Source organism: Protopterus annectens, chromosome 4.part0 (assembly GCF_019279795.1).
Source record: "Protopterus annectens isolate FY-2018-M chromosome 4.part0, PAN1.0, whole genome shotgun sequence".
Lineage (NCBI taxonomy): Eukaryota > Metazoa > Chordata > Ceratodontiformes > Protopteridae > Protopterus > Protopterus annectens.
In genome coordinates, this window is record NC_056733.1 from 687,631,615 (window position 1) to 687,654,370 (window position 22,756).

Below are 22,756 nucleotides of genomic sequence, written 5' to 3' on the forward strand. Positions count from 1 at the left end.
TTGGACATCCTCATTTCTTCTTGCCTTCTTCCTGTCTGTCCTAAATCTCCATAAATCATCTGCTTTCCTGCATGTGTGACTGAACCACCATAACCTGTTCTTTGACCTTCTTTGCAACTGGAACTACTTTGGCTTCTGTTACAATGCCATTGTGCCTTCGTATGTCCCACAATATACATCCTACCACCAGTCTCGGGCATTTAATCTCCATGAACATTAACTTCATCAACTGCTCTGCCTTCAGTACCCAAGTTTATGTACCATACAGAAGTAATGGTCAAACCACTATTTTGTACACCTTACTTTTCAGCTTTCTTGACATTCTTGTCACGCACCATCCCAACACTCTGTGCCAGTTGGCTGTAGCTCCTCTGTTTTCAACTTCTTCCACTTCATCCATTTGTTGCCATAACAACTATCTTGCCTCCACTAAGTAATCCAACTCTAGTATAAACAGCAGTGGATTCAGAACAGAGCCCTGATGAACCCCACTCCCAGTGGAAATCCCTTGGAGTCCAAATACTGTTAGTACTTATATTACTGGTACTTGTGCATAGTCTGCAATAACTATAAGAGCTTTACTGGGACCCTGTCATGCTTTCTCCAAGTCTAGAAATGCCCAGTTGGACTCTACTCATTTCTAGCTTCTTCAATATTTGTACCAGTGTTAAAATCAGGGCAGTTGTGCTGCATCCTGATCTGAATCCAAACAGCTCATCTTACATACAACTTTCTACTACTCTACATGCTGATTTGTGAATCATCCCCTCCAGCACATTCATTCAGTGTATTAGAATTGTGATACCTCTATACTGCCCCAATTGTGAATGTCTTCTTTGTTCTTGTACACTGGCATAAGAATGCTTATTCTCCAGTCACTTGGGTTATGCCCTTCTCTGTAAGATCATACTGAACTTCATGAAGTTGTCCCTTCTAAATCCACATCATTGACTACTAAATGAATGTGCCACACATCAGTCAACATAGCTGATCAATCTCAGCAATTTACTACAACTAATATTGGACAGATATATTACTTGCAGGGGACACTGCTATCTAATAATCACTGGTAAAAGACAGTGTTGATTTGCATACATGCAAGCCAACATAAATGTGCTTTATGAGGGAAGACTGGAATGGAATGACAGACCTACAATAATAAAGTCCATTTTGGTAACTCATGAGACCTGAGTGGCTGTCAAAAGGACCACTATGAGACAAGGTAAAAGTTAGTGAATGGAGGAAAGATGCATTAGTGAAAATAGACTTTTCTCCCATTCCATCAGTATGATAAGTACAGGACTTCAAACTAATCAAGTAATTTTTCTGTAAGGCCTCTCTCATGAAAACAAAACCATGATGACAGCAGTCTCAAAAGAAGACATGCAACAACAACGCCACATGAATGTTCTCATGAAATACAAAGTCACTGCTGTTGCAAAGGAAGAAGACCATAGATGTAACCACTGCTATAAGGAGACTGCAAATAGAGCTTTTCCATCTTTTTGACAAAAAAGTAATGCAACTAGATAACAATCTGAAGAGCGTGTGCTCAGTAACTTTCTTGCCAGATTTCAATAAAGCGAGTGTTCTGTCCACATAAAATTTTAGGTGCCTGTGGCCATTCATACAGGGGAGAAGATAGTTAGTATGATTAGAACAGTTTGGGAAAAATGTCAGTGGACTGACAGACTGGTTTAAACTGGACCCCAAGGCAACTTTGGATATAAAGGATGGATTAGTTCTAAATGTTCCTCTTTTCATAAGGAAAATGAGGTAAGGAAGTCTAACAGAATTAGTCTGTAATACAGAAATTCTACTAGCTGAAGTAATCACCACAACAAAAAGTCTTCCAGTATGAGAACTTCAACTCATCAGATGCTACAGGTTCAGATGACTGAAAAAGAGACTACAGCATAAAATAATTACCCCACAGAAGGCAGGATCCCTAACAGATTGCATGAACTGGAAAGTCCCAAGTAAGGAAGCTTTTCAGACTTTCAAGAAGCTAAGGAAGTAGAACTAAAGTTATAATAGGGCTAATAACTAAACCTTGCTAGAGGAATAACTGACCAGCATCAACAATTTCAAATAAATAACCAAGGGCTAGTGGAGCAGGAGAAAAAAAAACAGAAGGCTGTACCTTTGCTGTCTGTCAAAGGGAAAACCAATTTAATCTGTCACAGTATGTCTTTTGTCTGGATAGCTGTTGCAGAGGAGATAACTGACGGACCTTTGGTGAATCCAAGGAACTGAAGAAGTGAAGTGTTGATTTCAGAGAATGGCGGCTTTTGAAAACTTGCAAGAATGGTGAGAAAGCAATACCCTGAAAGATCATAGTCTTACAGCTTTATGAAAAAGAAAGGCTGAAGAAGAGGTAACCAAGTCTGCCAGGGAAGTGTGATTAGAACCACTTTTGCTTTAAAACAATCTTTCAAAATGAATCTCATCATTAGGGGAAACCTGGATGGCATAATGACACCAATTGGTCACAGATGTGTTAGTGCATCTCTTGCCTGACTTTCCACTGGTGGGAGCAATGAAAAACAGATATGACACATGTTGGTTGTTGAAGCAATCAGGTCATAAAATGGAGCTCCCTGACCACTGAGAGGCTACCTGCAAGGCATTAGAAGACAGTGACTTGGGTCTAGTCACTAGTTAGTTATCTTCCAGAATGTGCATCATAACTGAGGTGATGGGATTTTTTTTATTCACTGACACACAGTTTTGGCTTCTTGACAGAGAGGATAAGACCATGCTTCTTTCCTCATCTATTAATGCTTCCATTATGGCTTCCTTTCAGTTAATGTCCTGAAAGAATGAAAGTGGCAGAAGCAGTGCCCCCATCTCCAAGACAATAATATATAAATGATACTGATACTAGTGTACCCACACCCCCTGTATGGTCAGCCCACTCATATGACCTCCACTCCCAATCAGGGCATGTGCATCTTGGATGATTGCCAGTTGAGGAGTCTGAAATTTGTAAAGGTTCCCTATAAGGAGATTTGCTGAATCCTGTTCACCAGATCAGCTGAGAATAACTTGTGCTAGATATCCAAATGGGATTTTAGAAAGAGATACAGAGATATGAAATAATGCAATCAATGGAAAACTTCAATATGGAAGCCGACATGAAGCACCACAAAATTAGAAGTTATGTACCTACCATAACGTTCCATGTTAGTTGTCTTCTTCTCGCCTTCTTTCTTGCTGGATGGGGTTCGGAGCCGACTCGGCCACTCTAAAAGCTCGAGAGCTAGTTCCACCAGCTCGAGGCTCCCCTATATCCCACAATGCTAGGCGGTAACTCCTCAGATCTCGTTTGAAAGCTAAGCCCAGCAAGGAAATTCCATAAAAGGAACAAAACAAACTCCTCTAGGTCTGTCCAAGCTAGGGGGAAGGAGGGTGGGAAGCAAGAAAGAAGGCGAGAAGAAGACAACTAACATGGAACGTTATGGTAGGTACATAACTTCTAAATGTTAAGTTGTCTATCTCGCCTTCATTCTTGCTGGATGGGACCGCGTCCCTAGCACCTTGTCCCGGGTGGCCTATCGGAACAGACTCTTGAGTACAGTGGAACCAAAGTTGGCTCGGTCCCTAGAAGCCAAGTCCAACTTATAATGAGAAATGAAGGTATGGGGAGAAGCCCAAGTAGCTGCCGAACAAATCGAATCAATAGGCAGCCTATCTTGGAAAGCTATAGATGTGGCTAAAGCTCTAGTTGAATGAGCCCTGGGTTTGGATGGCAACTGTTGATGTCTGATCTCATACACAAGGGTAATCAAGGAAGTAAGCCATCTAGAGAGAGATACTTTAGAAACTGGAAGGCCCATTCTACCTTCTGCATAAGAAACAAACAGTTGATCAGACTTCCTGAATTGTTTGGTCCTGTCTAAATAGTACCTAAGTTGGCGATGAACGTCTAAGCAATGTAATTTTTGTTCTGACCTGTTCGAATAATTAGGGAAGAACACAGGAAGATCAATGGTTTGATTCAAATTTGCCAGTGAAGCTACCTTAGGCAAAAAGGACGGGTTAGTACGTAAGGACACCCTATCCTTATGAAACAAAAGATAAGGGGGTCGACTACACAGAGCATGGAGTTCAGAGACTCTTCTAGCTGAAGTGATAGCTACTAAAAAGAGTGTTTTCCAAGATAGTAACTTCATTGAACATGAAGCCGCAGGTTCAAAGGGGGGAAGAATTAATGATGCTAGAGCCAAGTTGAGATCCCATTGAGGAGGAGGAGCCCTGATAGGTGGTTTGAGGAGAAAAACTCCCTTTAAAAAGGCTTTGCAGAGTTTGTGAGTCATAATGGAGGACTCTGAGACTCCAACATGAAAGTTCGATATTGCTGCCAATTGAACTTTGATGGTAGACGGAGACGAACCTGAGTGGAAAAGTTCGGCTAGAAAGTCTAAAACTGATTGAATGGAAGCAATGAAAGGATCTATATTCTTTGACTGCGCCCAACAGGAAAAACGTTTCCACTTACTATGATAAATCTTCCGAGTGGAAGGTTTATGAGTAACTATCAAAATATCTCGAACTGAGCGAGATATTAGAGGAAGCCTGGCTAGAGTTGGAATTGGAGGAACCACGCTGTGAGGTTCAGAGAAGGGAGGGAGTGGTGCAACTGACCCGACTGATGGGTCAAGAGGTCTGGAACTGGGTCCAGATGCCAAGGTTGCTCCAACAGATAACGGTGGAGAAATGGGAACCAAACCTGTCGAGGCCAGTAAGGGGCAATGAGGATCATGGAAGCTTTCTGAGCGATGGCTTTCTGTATTAGCTGAGATATCAGTGGGAAGGGAGGAAAAGCATACAGAAGTCCCCGGGGCCAATCGTGTACTAGAGCGTCTCTGCTGGGGTGGCCTGGTTGGGGAAAGAGGGTGAAAAAATCGTCGCACTTGCTGTTTTGGGGAGTAGCGAAAAGGTCGCAGCAAGGCCGGCCCCACTTTCGAAAAACTTTCTCCAACACTGAATTCTTCAGAGACCACTCGTGAGGCATGAGAATAGCTCTGCTCAATTTGTCTGCAATCACATTGGAATTCCCGGGAATGTGCGTTGCTAACAGAAACCGCTGAGAAGAAATCGCCCATTGCCACAGTCTGAGTGCCTCTTGACATAGGGGGTAAGATCTGGTTCCGCCTTGTTTGTTGATGTACCACACTACCGACATATTGTCTGTCTGAATTGCTATAGTTCCCTTGGGAAGAGAGTCTTGTAAGGCTTGCAACGCTAGAAGCACTGCTCTCATCTCTAGGACATTTATGTGCAAGTGGCACTCGAAAGGTTGCCACATGCCTTGGACCGTCCTGCCCTGGTAATACCCCCCCCCACCCGATCAGGGAGGCGTCCGTTGTCACTGTAGCAACTGGAGGGGAAGGGACGAAAGGTCTCCCTAGGTGGAGCTGGGGAGATGTGATCCACCAAGAGAGATGATTCTTGCACGACTGTGTTATCCGAATAGGATGGGACATTGGAAGTCGTTGGAAAGACCATTGTGTGAAGAGCATCCATTGTAAGATTCTCATATGGAAGCAAGCAAATGGTAGAAGAGGGATGGCTGCCGCCATAACCCCTAAGACCTTCAGGATCAATCTGGCTTTGACTTTGTTGCTCTGCAAGACAAGAGAGACCTGTCTGTGTATGTCTGCTATTCTCTGCTCTGTGAGTCTGGCTGACATGTTGACTGTGTCTAGATTTGCGCCTATGAAGGTAATAACACAACAAGGCGACAAGACAGACTTTTCGTAATTTATTGAAATGCCTAGTGTTTGACATGTGTGAAAAGTGTAGTCTCTGGCAAGAAGCAAAAGATGCTTGGTGGGGGCTGTAAGGAGCCAGTCGTCTAAATATGGAAACACCTGGAATCCTTGTCGCCTCAGATGAGAGGCGACCACTGCCATGCATTTGGTAAACACTCGGGGGGCTGTAGTGAGTCCAAAGGGCAGGGCCCTGAATTGGAAATGACTGGTTCCCAGCCTGAAGCGGAGGAATCTCCTGGAGCGTCGACTCATTCTGATGTGATAGTACGCATCCTGGAGATCTATTGAGCACATCCAGTTGTCCCGCCCCAAAAGGGGTAGAATGGACTGCAGCGTGACCATCCGGAAAAAGAAGTTATGTCCTTACCATAACGTTCCATGTGGAGTGTTCATCTCGCCTTGGTTATTACACATGGGTTCGGAGCCGATCCTCGGCTCCGTGCCGGCCGACTGCAAGCTCTGCATCGAGAAGAAGCTCGAGGACATCTAATACCCACAATCCCCCTCTGCCTTTACCTCAGATCTAGTTTGCAAGCAAACCAGACATAAAGCACGCACACATGCCAACTATATACATAAAAATACATATATACAAACATACCCAGAGTATGATAGTAACAGTAATACTGCAACAGCAGAAGGAGAATACTCCAGACCAGGCACCAAATCGAACGTTCTTCCTAAGGGTGGGAAGGGTGGGAGTGTAATAACCAAGGCGAGATGAACACTCCACATGGAACGTTATGGTAAGGACATAACTTCTTTATGTGAGAGTGTTCAATCTCGCCTTTGTTCTTACACATGGGTAGCGTCCCTAGCTCCATGATCCTGAGGAACTCAAGGGAGAACGTTCTTGAGCACAGTGGAACCAAAGGTTGCCCTATCCCTAGAAACCCTGTCCACTTTGTAATGAGATATAAATGTATGTGGTTTAGCCCAAGTAGCAGCCGCACAAATAGTGTCTAAAGGTAAGCGAGCTGCGTGAGCCAAAGATGTAGAAATTGATCTGGTAGAATGTCCTCTGGGTTTTGCTGATAATGTTTGATCAGAAGATTCATAAACATAAATGATACAGTCAGTTAGCCACTTAGAAAGAGTTCGTTTCGTAACTGCAAGACCCTTTCTGCTGTCAGCAAAAGCTACAAATAGTTGATCAGATTTCCTGTGATCTTTTGTTCTATCCAAATAAAATCTGAGTTGTCTATGGACGTCTAGTTTGTGCAACATATGCTCCAATTTATTAGAGTGGTTTTAAAGAAGGTGGGTAATTCGATGGACTGATTAATATTACTAGTAGAACAAACTTTGGGAAGAAAGGATGGATTAGTGCGTAGGGATACTCTGTCAGAATGAAAAATTAAATAAGGATGTTTGACCGAAAGGGCCTGAAGCTCAGACACCCGTCTAGCAGATGTAATAGCCACTAGAAATAATGTTTTCCATGACAAAAATTTCAAAGTGCAACTTGAAGCTGGTTCAAAGGGTGGTAACATCAATTTAGAGAGCAATAAGTTTAAATTCCACGGTGATGTCGGACTTCTGACTGGTGGTCTGATATGAAAGGAACCTTTTAAAAAGGCTTTACAAAGTCTGTGAGCCATAATAGGTGCACCACTTTCTTCTACATGATAGTTAGAAATGGCAGCTAACTGTACTCTTAAAGTAGCCGGGGAAGCTCCTTCATGAAATAATTCAGTCAAAAATTCTAAAACCTTATTCAACGGAGCTGAAACAGGGTCCAACTGATGTGACTCCCAGAAGACAAAACGTTTCCACTTACTGGTGTAAGTCTTTGTAGTGGAAACTTTATGAGAAGCTACCAAAATATCTTGAACCGCCGATGTAAGGGGAATTGACCTGGCTAGAAAGGGAAGCGGAGCAGCCAAGCTGCTAGATGGAGAGATTCTAGGGATGGGTGAGGAACTCCTGACGAGTGAGTCAGTAGATCTGGCTCTGGGTCCAGCATCCAAGGTCCCGAATGCGGTGATGCAATAGAAAGGGAACCAAATTTGACGAGGCCAGAACGGAGCAATGAGAATAATAGTCCTCTGAAGGTTGTTTGCTTTCTGTAGAAACTTTGCAATCAGGGGAATGGAGGAAAAGCATATAGGAGACCCGGGGCCAATCGTGCACCAGCGTCCCTGGGGACTTCCCTGGAGGGTAATAGGGCAAAGTAGCTCCTGCATTTGGCGTTCATTGGAGGCATAAACAGATCGCAGGTAGGCTGGCCCCATTTGCGAAAAATCTTTCCCGCAACTGACTGTTTGAGGACCACTCGTGAGGCAATAGTATTGCTCTGCTCAGCCTGTCGGCTATGACGTTGGATGACCCGGGATGTGCGTTGCGATCAGAAAGCGACCGGTGGACTCTGCCCATTGCCAAATTCTCATGGCCTCTCTGCATAGTTGGTAAGACCTGGTTCCCCTTGCTTGTTTATGTACCAGACTACGGACATGTTGTCTGTCTGAACTGCAATGGTCCCTGGAGGAAGAAGGGGAGCAAAGTGTTGCAACACCAAAAACACTGCCCTCAACTCCAGAACATTGATGTGCAGATTGTACTCCAGATTGGTCCATTCGCCTTGGACTGTCTGTCCCTGAAAGATGCCCCCCCACCCTATCAGGGAAGCGTCCGTGGTTATCGTCGCTGACGGTGTGGGTAGCACAAATGGTCTTCCGCCGGATAGGTTGCAAGTCTGTAACCACCACATTAGGTGTGATTTGCATGTTTTCGTTATCAATATTTCGTGAGTCAGTGAAGTTGTTGGAATGACCATTGTGCAAATAGAAGCCATTGTAGCACTCTCATGTGCAGTCTTCCCAATGGTATCGCAATGAGAGAAGCTGCCATGAGACCCAAAACTTTCAGAACATTGCTTGCTGGGGACTTGCTGGACGACAGGAGAAGGGGAATGTTGAATTGAAGTGCTACTATTCTTTCTGTAGGAAGTTTTAGAACTAACTGGCGTATCTAATTCGCTCCTATGAATAAGATATGCTGTGATGGCTGTAGCAACGATTTTTCGAAATTTATTGAAATGCCAAGGTGTGTACAAAGTTGAAGGGTGTAATCCCTGGCTTGTATCAGTTGACGCCTGGTGGTGGCAGACAGGAGCCAGTCGTCCAGATACGGAAACACCTGGAATCCTAGGCCTCAGATGAGACGCTACCACTGCCATGCATTTGGTGAAGACCCTGGGGGCTGTGGTCAGACCAAAGGGCAGGGCTCGAAACTGATAATGACTGGCTCCCAGCCGGAAGCGCAAATGATCCCTGGACACCCTGGCCATTTTGATGTGGTAGTATGCGTCCTTCAGATCTATTGAGCACATCCAGTCGTCCTTCTGTAAGAATGGAAGGATCAATTGAAGCGTGACCATTCGGAACTTTTCCTTCTTGACAAAGGTGTTGAGATGGCTTAGGTCCAGAATTGGCCTCCAGTCCCCTGTTTTCTTTGGAACTAAAAGAACCTTGAGTAAGTTCGAATCCTATTTGGTCCGCTGGGACTGGTTGGATGACTCTTTTTCTAGCAGCTTTGAAATTTCTGTAGCTGCTGGCTCTGCAGATGGGGTGGTACATCTGGGAGTTTTCTTTTGGAATGGGGTGGATAGAAATGGGATATTGTAACCTCTGGTAACAACGCTTTTACCCAATTGTCTGAGGAAAGGTTTTGCCAGGCCTGAGGGTATAAAGCTAAGCGACCCGACTGCCTCCAGAGCAGGACAGTCGGGCCTCCTCTCAGGAGTGCTGAAAGGTTTGCCAGGGAGGTTATCCCTGTCACCTTGGTTTTGCGGACCCCTCTGCCGCCAGGGCGGCGTCTTCCACCTCTGCCCCCCTCTGCCTCTAGAGGGGCATCACCCTGTGTGTTTGGGAAAGATCCTTGGGGTTTTGAAACCACATTTTCCCTACGTTGCCCTTTGGGGTACGGTCTGGAAGGGTGGAAAACGGACTCAGACAGCAGACAGAGTCTTTCCCTCCTGTTCACACCGGGTAAGGGTCTCCTTTACTTTAGTGCCAAAAGTGTGGCTCCGTCAAATGGGGCGTTAGTAAAGGAAGACTTGAAGGCTTCCAAATGAACATAAGCGCATCCAGGATTGCCTACGAAGAGCAATCGCTGAAGCCGCTGCCCTACTCGATCCTTCGGCTGCATAGGATATCAGCCTCATGGACGAGTTCACAATGGACGTAAGGGTGTTGAGATGCTGTAACTTTCTCTGAGACAGCGGCATCTGTAGCACCCTGGAGGGTATCTCCCAACTCTTTGACTAGATCCCTCTGTAAGCGTGTAAAATGAGTCAAATAGTTCAGGAACGCATGGAGAAAGCCGCTGAACTAAAAATGCGCTTCCGTATCTGTCCATGGTCCTAGAATCTTTGTTAGGCGGATGGACAGATGAGGAAGACTCCGACATCTCCTTTTCGTGGCGCTGCCACCACCATGGCGTCTACTGGAACTCCTTTGGTGAGGTAAGCTTTGTCCTGTGGTGCCGTGATGTACTTATTTGGCTTCCTAGGGACTGGTTCCACCGTGTCAGGAGTCTCCACGCCTTCGAGCAATTAATTCCATTAACTCATCAAAGGCGGAGTGACCCAGGAGGAGGAAGGGCGGGCACCAAATGCCTTCAGCAAAACTGACTCATCCTCAGAAGGGGAGGGCTTGCCAGTCACCTCTCTGTTTTAGGATCTCCAAGATGTCAGAAAGAGACATCCTCTGAAGGTGACTTAGGGGACCCTTCTGACTCATCTAAGTCAGTATCAGATGTCAAGGATTCTTGTGGAGAATCCAAGTGTCTCCTCTTACACAGTCTTTTCCTAGGAACTTCTTCGTGGGGAGCATCCGAAGAAGCCTCCGAGGAAGAGGGGGCACCCTCCAGGGGTGGCTGAGACACTGGTGCCCGACGCTTGGGCGTGGCCGTGGGTGCAGAGGAGGATAACGGTCCTTTGTGGGGAGGAGAAGCTGTACCTGCTGATGTGGTTGTCTGGGTAGACAACACCTTCCTCATGAGGTCGAAGGCCCCCGGGTCCCGAGTTGAGGTATCTCCCGGTTCCGAAGAAATGGGAAGAATCCCGAAACAGGAGCCGAAGGCACCGACCCCGAGGACGGAACCGAATCGATCTGTGCCGAGGCCCCGAGAGGGAGAGTCGGAACCGAAACATCGGTCCGACTCTCGGTCCCGGAACCAAGGACGGATCTTCGGCCCCGAGACTCCGGTACCGGATCGGATGGAGTCGAGGTAAACGGTGCCGACCGAGAAAAAGACGGTTCTGGCACCGAGGGCTCCACAATCATCAGGTCAGCTTCTTCCGGCTCCGAAGACTGGACAGGTCTCGGAGGAGGAACAGGTGGAGATAGTGGCAGGCCTTCAAGTCTCGACATCAACTGAGAGGAGACCGAGATAAGTTGGGATAAGGCCGTATGCTCCATCAGTTTCTGCACCACACGGTCCACATCGGTGTCGGAAAGGGGCCTAGAAGAACGAGTCGAAGGGATCGAAGACGGAGCCGACCTCAGCAGAGTCGGTGGAGGGAGCTCCGTCACCGGTTCCAAGACTCGAGGCTCGGAAACTGCCAACAGTTGAACACTCAGCCCCGAAGTCTGTGGAACCGGTGATCTAACTAGACCCGAAGAGCTCGGAGCCGATGACTTTGGCTCCGACGCCTTCGACCCCTTCGAAGACTTGGATGCCTGGTCTGAAGCATCCAAAGCCTCCTGGAAAGAGGGTTTCAGCAATCCCCTGTCCATCAGTTTCCTGCGCCTATCTGTCATGACCCTCCCACTAAAAGAGTGACAAATAGAGCAGTCCTCTTGTAAGTGGAGAGGGCCAAGACAGTAGACACAGGAACTGTGGTTGTCTGTGACCGACATCTTTTGGCCACACTGACAACGTTTGAAGCCAGATTTTAATTTCTCTGACATAATACCAAGAAAAAAAGACAGTCCAGTCCAGTAAAGTCAATTCCAGTGAAAAAGAGTCAAATCCGGTAATAGAAGTCAATTTCTTAAGAAAGCAGACTACAACAATTTCTTAGTCAAAGTAATTCAAGTAGGGGTGGTAGGCCCCGAAAAACTCTGTACCCTATAGTTAAACTAAGTAACTAATCTAAGGAACCGAGAATTCTAAACCCACTCACACACTTTACTCTTAACTTAAATGACTAGATTTAAAGTAGTTTTTTTTTGAAAAATGTAAACAGAATAGATAATTTCTTATCTGAAAAGCCTCGAGCTAGCCTCCAGCGATGCGTATGCAGCAGCGGCAAACTAGATCTGAGGTAAAGGCAGAGGGGGATTGTGGGTATTAGATGTCCTCGAGCTTCTTCTCGATGCAGAGCTTGCAGTCGGCCGGCACGGAGCCGAGGATCGGCTCCGAACCCATGTGTAAGAACAAAGGCGAGATTGAACACTCTCACATCTTTGTTTTCTTGACAAACTTGTTCAAGTTGCTGAGATCCAAAATGGGTCTCCAGTCCCCTGTTTTCTTTGGAACCAAAAAGAATTTGGAGTAGATTCCGGATCCTTGTTGGTCTGCTGGAACTGGTTGAATGGCTCTTTTTGCAAGCAGCTTTGAAATTTCTAGTGCTGCTTGCTCCCTTTGACTGGGTGGAACGTCTGGAAGGGATTTTTTGGATTGCTTTGGAATGAAAAAGAATGGGATTCTGTAGCCTTCGGAAATGATAGACTGTACCCACTTGTCTTAAGTTAGGGATAGCCAGGCTTCTGGGTACAGAGATAATCTTCCCCTGACTGCCTCCGAAGGTGGACAGTCGGGCAACACTTCAGGGATGCTGAAAGGGCTTGTCGGAAAAGGTTTCTCGACTGCCCTGATTCTGCGGGCCCCCTCTGCCTCTAGGACAGCGTCTACCATTATTGTTCCCCCCTCTGCCTCTAGAGGAGAATCGACTCTGTGCGTCAGGCAAATCTCCCTGAGATTGTTTGCAGAACCACATCTTTCCCCCCTTCTGGCCTTTGGGGTAAGGCCTAGAAGGAGTAGAAAAACGGACTCCGACGGCAGAGAGAGTTTTGCCATCAGTCTCGCACCTAGTCAGGGTTTCCTTCACTTGAGGACCAAAGAGGGATGATCCATCAAAAGGGGAGTTAGTGAAGGATGCCTTGAAAGGGTCCGCAAAGTTACATAGCCACATCCAGGCGTGCCGACGCAAGGCCACACCTGTACCTGCCGCTCTACTTGCTCCATCCGCCACATATGAAAGGAGGCGCATGGAGGAGTTAGTTATAGAATTAAGGGTTGCCAGCTGAGAGTTCATCCTATCCTGAAAACCCACAGCTGTTGGGTCCTTTAACATTTCGCTCACTTCCTTGAGCAAATCCCTCTGAAGACGAGTGAAATGACACAGGTAATTCAACGAGCGCATAGTAAAGGTCGCTGACGAGAACATCCGCTTCCCGTACCTGTCCATAGACCTAGACTCCTTGTTAGGAGGATGAACAGGCACCGAAGGATCAGCTAACTCCTTCTTGGTGGCCGTAGCCACCACCATAGCGTCAACAGAGACGCCTTTGGTTAAAAATTCTTTGTCCTTGGGGGCAGTGATAAATTTTGATGGTCTCCTGGGGGTGGGTTCCACTGAGTCAGGAGCCGTCCAGGCCTTCTTTGCCACCACTTGCATGAGGGGGTCAAAGGGAGGGGATACCCAGGAGGTGGAAGGGCGAGAGCCAAACGCCTCAAGATACACCGATTCATCCTCTGAAGGGTTGAGGGCTGGCCAATTCCCCCTCTGTTTTAAGATTTCGAGGATGTCTGCAAAGGAGACATCTTCAGAGGGGTAACGAGGGGAACCTTCAGAATCCTCTAAATCAGTGTCAGAGGTGACAGACTCAGGGGAGTCAATGTGCTTCCTCTTGCACTGCCTCTTCCTAGGGGGCTCTCCTACCGGGTCAGGAGAGGCCTCAGAAGAGGAGGAGATCCCCACTGGGGATACTTGAGGAGCTGGCTCTCTACGGTCCGGGATGAGAGAGTGAGCAGAAATCACCGGAGGCACCGTGGAGGGAGGGGCAGACGGAGCCAACTGTGGAGTTGAACCAGGTTCTAACACGCTCCTCATGACCTCAAAGGCACCCCTGTCAGGCAGAGCCAGAGGTCTCCGCTCCGAAAAGCTGAAAACTCCCCCGGCACCGACAGTGATGGCTCCGAGGCCGATGTCAGAGCCGAACTCACCAGCGCCGAAGCACAGAGAGGGAGAGCGGGGTCGGACAAGGGTCCGATGCCACTCACCCCCTCGGAGCCGACGAGGGAAGTCCGGCGCCGAGATTCTTCCAAGGAAGACATCGGAGCAGACGACGGCACCGAAGACAACGGTATCAGTTCCGACGCCACCACAGTCTCGGGTCCGAGCCGCCCCGGCTCCGAACTCAAAGGAGTCAGAGGAGGAACATTCTGAGTAATGGGAATAGTCCTCGACTGTTGAGTCGGACTTTGAAGCATCTGGGCCAGTGCCTCAAACTTAAGAAGTCGACTCACTACTCTCTGAAGGTCATGATCTGATAGTCTCGACGACCTAGAGGAGTGAGATCTATGGCTCCGTTCAGACAGCAATGGTGATGCTGGAGCCGATAGATGGTGATCGGGACCTTTTTCTGGAGGTCGGTTCCGACAATTTGATCGGAGCCGACTCAGCGATGTCTTCCTCGGCTCCAGCCGGAACCGAGGAAATAGTAGGGACATGAGTTCGAGAGTCATCGGCTCTGGCCGGAGCCGATGTTCGAACAGCCTTCGGAGCCCCAGAAGACGACTCAGAGACCAGAGCCGAAGGTCTGGGAGGCTTCGAGGGTTTCCCCGAGGATTGAGTCGGGGGACCCTCAGGCTTCAATAAGCCCCTTAGAATTAGCTTATTTTTACGCTCCTGCAGGACTCTAGGGCTGAAGCCATGGCAAACAGCACAAGAGTCCTGCAGGTGCAAAGGTCCCAGGCAGTATACACAAGAAGTGTGACCGTCTGCCAGAGACATCTTCTGACAGCACGAGTCACACTTCTTAAAACCTGAGACCTTTGAATCCTTAGACATGTCTAAAGAAGAAAAAAGTGTAACCACACACTCACACACACACACCGATTACACTTATTAAAATTTAAATTAAATTATAAGTAATTTACAAAAATTAAATCCCTGCAAAAACACAGTCACTCCAACTACTAGGAAGGGAGGGACTGGGCCTAAAGCCCAAGGGAAGAACTCTAGTGAGTTTATGAAAAAAAGGGGGAAAATTGAACTAGGAATGGAAGGAAATTACCTAATTTATAAAATTATGAAGAAAACTAACTTAAAAGGGGGGTCTATCTAAGATAACAACTAGTTTTTAAAACTAACCTGACGAGCCGGTTGAAAAGCACCTCGATTGCTATAGCGGCAAACGAGATCTGAGGAGTTACCGCCTAGCATTGTGGGATATAGGGGAGCCTCGAGCCGGTGGAACTAGCTCTCGAGCTTTTAGAGTGGCCGAGTCGGCTCCGAACCCCATCCAGCAAGAATGAAGGCAAGATAGACAACTTAACATCATGATGTTACCATAAGACCCAGAGCTTGAGCACAAGTTCCACTGGCACTACATGAAAGGAATATTACAGAAACAATTTGCGGCATGGGGCGAGGTGGGGAGAAAAATGCCCAATATCCATCAGCATCCAAGGATCATAATATAAATTAAAGAAATGTAAATGGAAGAACATGAGATTTTGCAGTGTTCAATGTCACTCCAGAGGGATGAGAATAGTTTGAACAGAGGCTCCCTCTACTGAACAGTAGCATTCTGTGTCAGAATGGCAAGAATGCAGTCACCCACACCTCGAGATGGGCTGCAACAACTGGCATGCATATGATGAATAACCAGGGGCTGAGACAAGTCCAGATGAAATGCTCAGGAATTGCTAGACTAGCACTGACTTGGAAGCACAGATACCTCTTCAGTTTACAAATGATCCTTATTTGGAAGTTGGCTTCCTGGAGGTCAGAGAAAGCACTTCAAGTTTCTTTTTTAAATAACCATAGAAAGGTAAACTGCACAAGGATCACATAAAAGACTTCTCTGGGGGCAAATGCATTTAAGCTACTGATATTCACGTAAGGTTTGAGGTTTCCTGTTTTCTTGGGCACCACAAAAAGAATGTGGAGTAATATTCTAAGTCCATTTTGTTTGGTAGGGCCTTTTGGACCGCACTGTGTAGAGGTGCATTTGTACTTCCTTCACTGTCACTGATTTGACAAAATGAGACATTCGGTAATGGCAAGGATAGAATCCTAGGGGGAGGAGCTCAAGTAACTTCTTGATATTATCTAACTTACCCATTTGTTCTTTGAGTGTTTTTTTTTTTTTCATTGCTGGACATGTAAGGACAACCTTCCCCACATACCTCCTGATGGAGATAGTTTGATGAGAAGTAAGTACAGAGATCGACCCGGAGGTCGACCACAACCTTCTAGGGAGTCACAGGGTGTCCCAGACCATGGTCTTGTAAGAAACCAAGCTGTGGTAATGGGGTGACTGTGTGTCCTCAGTGCCCTCCTGCTGCTGCTCCTGTAGGCAATGCTAGAACCACATCTGATGCTAGCTCCTCCGCATCAAGGAAAAAGTACACTATGGAAAATGAAACTCAACACCCATTGCAGTAAGGCTCTGCCCTTGTTCTTTCATAAGTTTAGGGTGTTCAGCAACTTCATTGCCAGATAGGAATGGTCACCATGGTATCCTTGATTAATTAAGTTAAGCAAAGCCAGAACAGCCAATATATGGCAATGCTTAGATCCTGTTGCTTGTTGCATATATGCAGATTGGAAAGTTGTGAAGACTGGAATAAGTGGTTCCTGACTTTCTCTTTTAGTGGACAATCAAGCCACTCTTCTACTACATGCTGCATTTTATTTGAAATGTCCCAATAGAAGTGCAGCACGTGGGTTAAAGAAGCACCACAGGGATAGGGCAGTGAATGCAAATACCCATTTCCCAAATCCAGACAGGGTCACCAAAGTGATCTCTGGTCTGGGAGTACCAGAAAATGGATGTCAAGTAAAGTGTCAAAGGAGTCTGGCTAAATGATACCAAGAAGGCTGGCATGAGAAGAACCAGTGCTGAAGACACAGAAACATGCAGTAATAGAGGGGCGTTAAAACGATGCCAAAGAAATAAAAAATTCTGAAGGAAAGGCTACAAAAATGTGTGGTGGGTATTTGCCCTGTGAAGTCTGTGGTCAGTTGGTCATAATCTATGGTCAGCAAGCAAGGTACTGCTTTACAGAGAATATGGTAACAAACCACTGGAAGAATATAGCAGGAAACTGGACAGTTGCAAGTCAGAAATGGTGGATTCTACATCCATTATCAAGGGGAATTTTAACAATTCCTTGACAGGTTGCCCATTTCCTTTAAGTCTAATTTTGGAGGAGTAGATCCCTGAGAAAGTAAAAGTTCTACTATATACTCAAAGTAGTAGCCATCATATCTTCAGCTGATTTCTTTAAATGACCATTCCATCTTTTTCAAAACAAAGTTTTTTTTTTTTAATTTTCATTTTCAAAGTTTCGACAGAAGAGAATGTACAAGGTTTTAGGGAGCAACATTCACTCTAAAGGACAGAAGACATTTCTTGACAGAAGGAAATTTACTAAACCATTACTGTGTCAGATGTTTGTTGTTAAAATCTACATAAATGTTGCACTGATTAGGACCAGACCAATGCATTTCCCAAATAATCATTCAGTATGCCTATCAGTAAGTGGAATGGCCAAACAACAGGAACATTTTGAAAATACAGGAACTAGGATTACAAGTTAAATAAATGGTGGGTCTAGGCCCAACCTCAAGGAAAATTACAATGGAAAATTTCCATTCAAGGAAAAGAATTTTGCAGTTGCTCACAACTGGAGATAAAACAATAAGATTAATGTTTTGACTAAATTCTCTTAAAATTCTGAAAAAAGTAGCTTGGGTTCTTCTCATTTACTCTGAAGTTTGATGGCAACAAGAAGAATTAAAAGAAGGCTGCACAGTGGCAGATTATAATAAAGGCAATTTTGGTGTTTGCCCCAGGCCCACAGCTCTGGGGGCCCCCATGGCCAGCCAAGAAAATAATTATATTTCAAAACATTTTGCTATATTCAGCATTGCTCATTCCAATTAACTTATGTGCTGAACGTCACAAAAGATTGCTAAGAAGTATTTCAACTTATTTACAAAAAGCATTAAATGACAGACACCATGAGTTTTTATCTTTATATGCTTGCAGTGCCTGCCATTTGTGCAAAAGCAGCATGGGCCCATGAGGATATGCTGGTTAAGTGATTTATTTACTTATCTTTTTTTTTTTTAACTAAAGAATAAACAAACAAAATACCTACTGTGACTTCCATCTGCAGCACGCAGCTCTTTGTTCATTATCTTCTCATAATTCATCAAGAGAGCAATGAGTTCAAAACCAGCAAGTACTAAACAATGAAGCACAGATAGTTGTGGCTGAAGATTGTTGGTTTGAAAGACAACAGCAAGCGAGGGTAATGTGAGGACACAAAAGTGACATGTACTTACCATAATGTTAGATCCATGTTGTCTGATTTTCATCACTTCAAGCGTGTGGGTTGTCAGATCCAGTGGGATCCAACCTCTGAGCCAACTTCGAAGCTTTATCGAATCCAAAGCTCTGACTCTTCTCTTATCCATAATTCCATAGGTTCAGATGCTCAAATAAAGTCTGCCCCCCCACCACTCTGAAATATATGAGAAAATACTACATAATAGGACCACCTCCTAAGAGAGAATGTCTTAAATTAGATAATCTCAAATTGTTTAGGAATAGTGGTGCGGGCCTATATAATTCTGCAAAGACAAGGAATATTATCCACTCAATCACCTTGAAGCCATAGTTGAAAATTTGGAAGGAGGTAGGTGGGAGGGAGTTTAAAGCAGAAGAAAATCGGACAACATGGATCTAATGTTATAGTAAGTACATGACGTTTGTATCTAATGTTATCTATTTTCATCCATTCAAATGTGTGGGACAGAATCTGTGTGGTATCAAGGAAGTTCATTCCTGAGAACAGTGGAAACAAAAGAGGAACATGATCTGGACAGTGTCCAGCTTACAGTGATACACATTGCCCAGATGGCCGCAGTACAAATATCATCAGTGGAGAAACCTCTGTTAAAGGCTGTAGAAGTAGAGACTTCTCTGGTTGAACAGGGTAAGATAAAAGTCCTCTTATTACATACAAAGGAAATGCCATTTGACAGCCATCTGGCTAAGGTAACTTTAGTAACTGCCTTAACCAACTTAGGGTTGAAAAAAGAAATTAACATTATTTTCATCTCCTCTAAATTCTTTTGTCCTGTGGATACAGAATCTGAGTTGTCTATGAACATCTGACATGTGCAGCAAGTATTCCCCTTTGTTTGAGTACGTATGAAAAGAAAGGCAAATATATTGATTGATTTAAATTAATTTCAGATGCCACCTTAGGAATAAAGTTTGCGCTAGTCCTAAGGGAAGCTCTATCTTTGTGGAACACTAGATAAAGGGGCTTTCGGGAGAGGACTTGTAGTTCTGAGATTTGTCTGGCTGAAGTTACTGCCAGCCTGTAGTAGGCTCAAAAGAACCTCTGTTAGAGCTTGCAGCATAATGATGATATCCCATGGATCCCATGGAGTTGCTGAGTCTCTAATGCCAAGTCTCAACAGAAAAGCACCTTTTAGGAAGACTGTGATAACTTTTCCTAGGTGATGGTTTCTGTGAAGCAGACAGAATGTTGATTGCTACAGGGGAAAGCCTGGCATCTCTGGCTATTGTTAAAATTGGAGGAACTATGCAGCTGACTTCATAGACTTCTGGTCTGAAGGAGGCAGTCCAGACAGGTGAGTAAGTAGATCTGGATAATGATCCAACGTCCATGGAGGATGTACTAGTAGAAGCCCTAGGTTGGGGAAGCATGTCTGTCCGGGGCAAAAGGGGGGCTAGGAGGATCACCTTGGCCTTGCACAGTCTTGCTTTCTGTACAAATTTGTTCATTAGGGGTAATAGGGAAAGGTATACAGGAGTCCCGAGGCCAATTGTGGACCAAAGCATCCCTCGGTGACTGTCCCTCTAGAGGGATCAGGGCAAAACACCTGTTGCATCTGTTGAGATAAGATACAAAGAGGCTGCAGCAAGGTTGGCCCCAGTTACTAAAAACTGTTTGTGCCACTGTAGGATTGATGGACCACTCGTGAGGCATCCACATTATACTGCTTAATCTGTACACGAGTACATTTGGGGACCCCAAGATGTGCGTTGCTATCAGAAAATGTTGTGAAGACATCACTCATTACCACACCCTCAAGGTCACTCAACACAGAGGACAAAATCAGGTTCCTCCTTATTTGCTGATGTACCATACTACAGTCATGCTGTCCATCTGTATAGAGATAACACCCTTGAGGAAGAGATCTTGAAATGTCTGCAACGCTAGGAGGACCACTCTCAACTCCAAGACACTGATGTGAAATCTGACCTTTATTAACAACAACTATGTACCTTGGACCATTCTCCCTTCGAAATGCACCCCCCCCCCCAAGAAGGGATGCATCTGTGGTCACTGTTGCAATCGGCAAAGACATCTGGAAAAGACAACCCTGAGTCACAGACTGAGATGTTATCCACCAAACGATGTGCTCTTTGCAGATCTGTGCAATTTTTGAATGGAGAGGGTGAATGGATTGAAACCACTGTACTGTTAAGGTCCAGTGCACTACCCTCATGTAATATCTGACTATGGGAATCATTAGAATTGTCGATACCATTAGACCCAAGAGTCATAAGATTAACCTTGCTGGTGGTCTTGGGTGGTGTAATACTTTAAGAACTGTAAAATGAAAAAACAAATTCTGGACTGGGGAAGGCAGACTTTAGGTGTCTAAGTGGCATCCTATGAATTCTATACTCTGTGTTGGAGTCAGCTGATGTTTTGGCAGGTTTACAGATATTAGTAAATTCAGAAGCAGCTGGAGTACTTGGTCCCAGTGCGTGAGTAGGAGATGCTCAGTGGAGGCAATGAAGAGCCAATCGTCAAGGTATAGGAAGACTTGGATCCCCAGCAGGTGCAGGTGTGCAGCTACAACTGCCATGATCTTGGTGAATACCTGGGGGCTATGGTGAGACTGAATGGCAGTGCTCTGAATTGGAAGTGACCGGTTCTCAGCCGGAACAGAGAAATCTCCTTTCTGATCATCTTCATGTGAAAATTTGTCTCTAATTTTGCAGACTGCCCTTGTCTTTACCTAATATTTCTGATCTGCAACTTACTCTCTTATTGTTTGCTCTGTTTACACTCTAGCTTTACATGACTAGTGTGCCTTATTATAAAGTGAGTTGGAATATTCACTCTGGCTATTGTTTATGTGAGACAAAGCTGAAACTGTTCCTGAGTTCACAGAATGCCCCTGACTTTGCCTCATATTTTTGGTCTGTGCCTCATAAAAACTTATGTTTATTCTGACAAATTACTTAAGGACTGTAGTTACTAAATGGGGGAGGGGCTGTCTGTGGATGAAAGCAACTTACCCACTTGTTGTTTGCTCAGCTTGCAGTTTGGCTTTAAAGGACTGCTGTGTATTTGTATTAAAAAAAGTTGGAATATTTACTGCCTGGGTACTGTTTGCATGAACGCAAGAAGAAATGGTCCTTGATTTTGCAGAATGCCCAGACTTTGGCTTGTATCTTTATTTCTCATAAAATGTGTGATATGCTGACAAATTATTGAGGATTGCAGTCATTAAATAATTATAAACATTTCAGCTACATGCTTCCTATCCCTTGGAAAATGCATCCCAATGCAACACTTGTTATTCTAGCAATATTTTAAGTATATCACAGCAACACGTAAAATCTGTCCCTGATTTTGTATATTTAGCCTTCATTATTTTTTGGTTTTGTTCCTGATTCTTGTGCTAAGAGATTGAGAAATATTACTTTTTATCACAATCAGATGAGGTGCACACAGCAAAGTAGCTATAACTGCTGGGTGAGTGTGAATGTTGCCTGTGGATAAAGGTAACCTACCCTCTTATCATCTGATCAGTTATATATTCTGGCTTTGCAGGATTAGTATGCATTTGTGTGAAGAAAGTTAGAATACATGGGAAATTATGTGTTTATGTGAAACAAACCTGAAACACATTGTGTCCATAATTTTTTTTACCACAATCAAAAATATGAAGTGAACAGAGTCAACAATGGGGCTATGACTGATGGATTTGGGGGCTGTCTGCAGATGACAATGGCTGACTCTGCTGTCATATTCAATTTAAGCAGTCATCAGTCAGGCTTTGCAGGACTAATGTGCATTGATATAAGGCAGGTTGAATAATTTACTGTTGCCATTTTTTACATTACAAAATCGGACATCTGAGGTACACAAAGCCAAGGGGTTGTAATTCATGGGTATGGACATTGGTGGATTATAAGGATATACGTCTGAATGGTCTTAAATCAGGAAGGTGAAGCCAAACGAACGTGTAGATTTATGCATGGTCCAAACAAAAGTGTGTGTGAGGGATGAGAGGTCCCATGATTTGAAACACCCAGGGTATGCTTAATCCTCCAGTGGGGCAGCATGATGGCCATTATTGGGGAGGGCGCCTGACAGCATATGCACATTGTATCAGCACAGCAGTTCTAATGCTTGAGGCATGTGTCCTAGAGGTAGGAAAACTGATCTCTTTTTATCAAGTCATGTATAACACAAGAGGAGCATTTGTTTGGCAACCCAGTGAACTGGCATTGTTTAAAAAAATCTTTTGTTACATATATGCCTCCTGTTTCTGCAACTACACCACAGAATTAGCCAAAGATTGTAAGACTGTTCAGTTTCATTTGAAATATTAAGTCATAAAGACATCTGATTTTTACTACTGAAAAGCTACTGACGAAAAGGTAATAGCTCTGGCATGTACTTCAAATCTGAGAATCTGACTGAGAAAGCAACTACAGGAAGTACCATAAATG

General features: G+C 44.9%; 1 protein-coding gene across 1 annotated transcript in view; it reads right to left on the reverse strand.

The window, feature by feature from the left end:
* The window catches only part of CAMKK2 (calcium/calmodulin dependent protein kinase kinase 2), a 1,901,640-nt gene that overhangs the window by 1,816,788 nt on the left and 62,096 nt on the right, over positions 1-22,756 (reverse strand). The gene's annotated exons all lie outside the window — the stretch shown is intronic.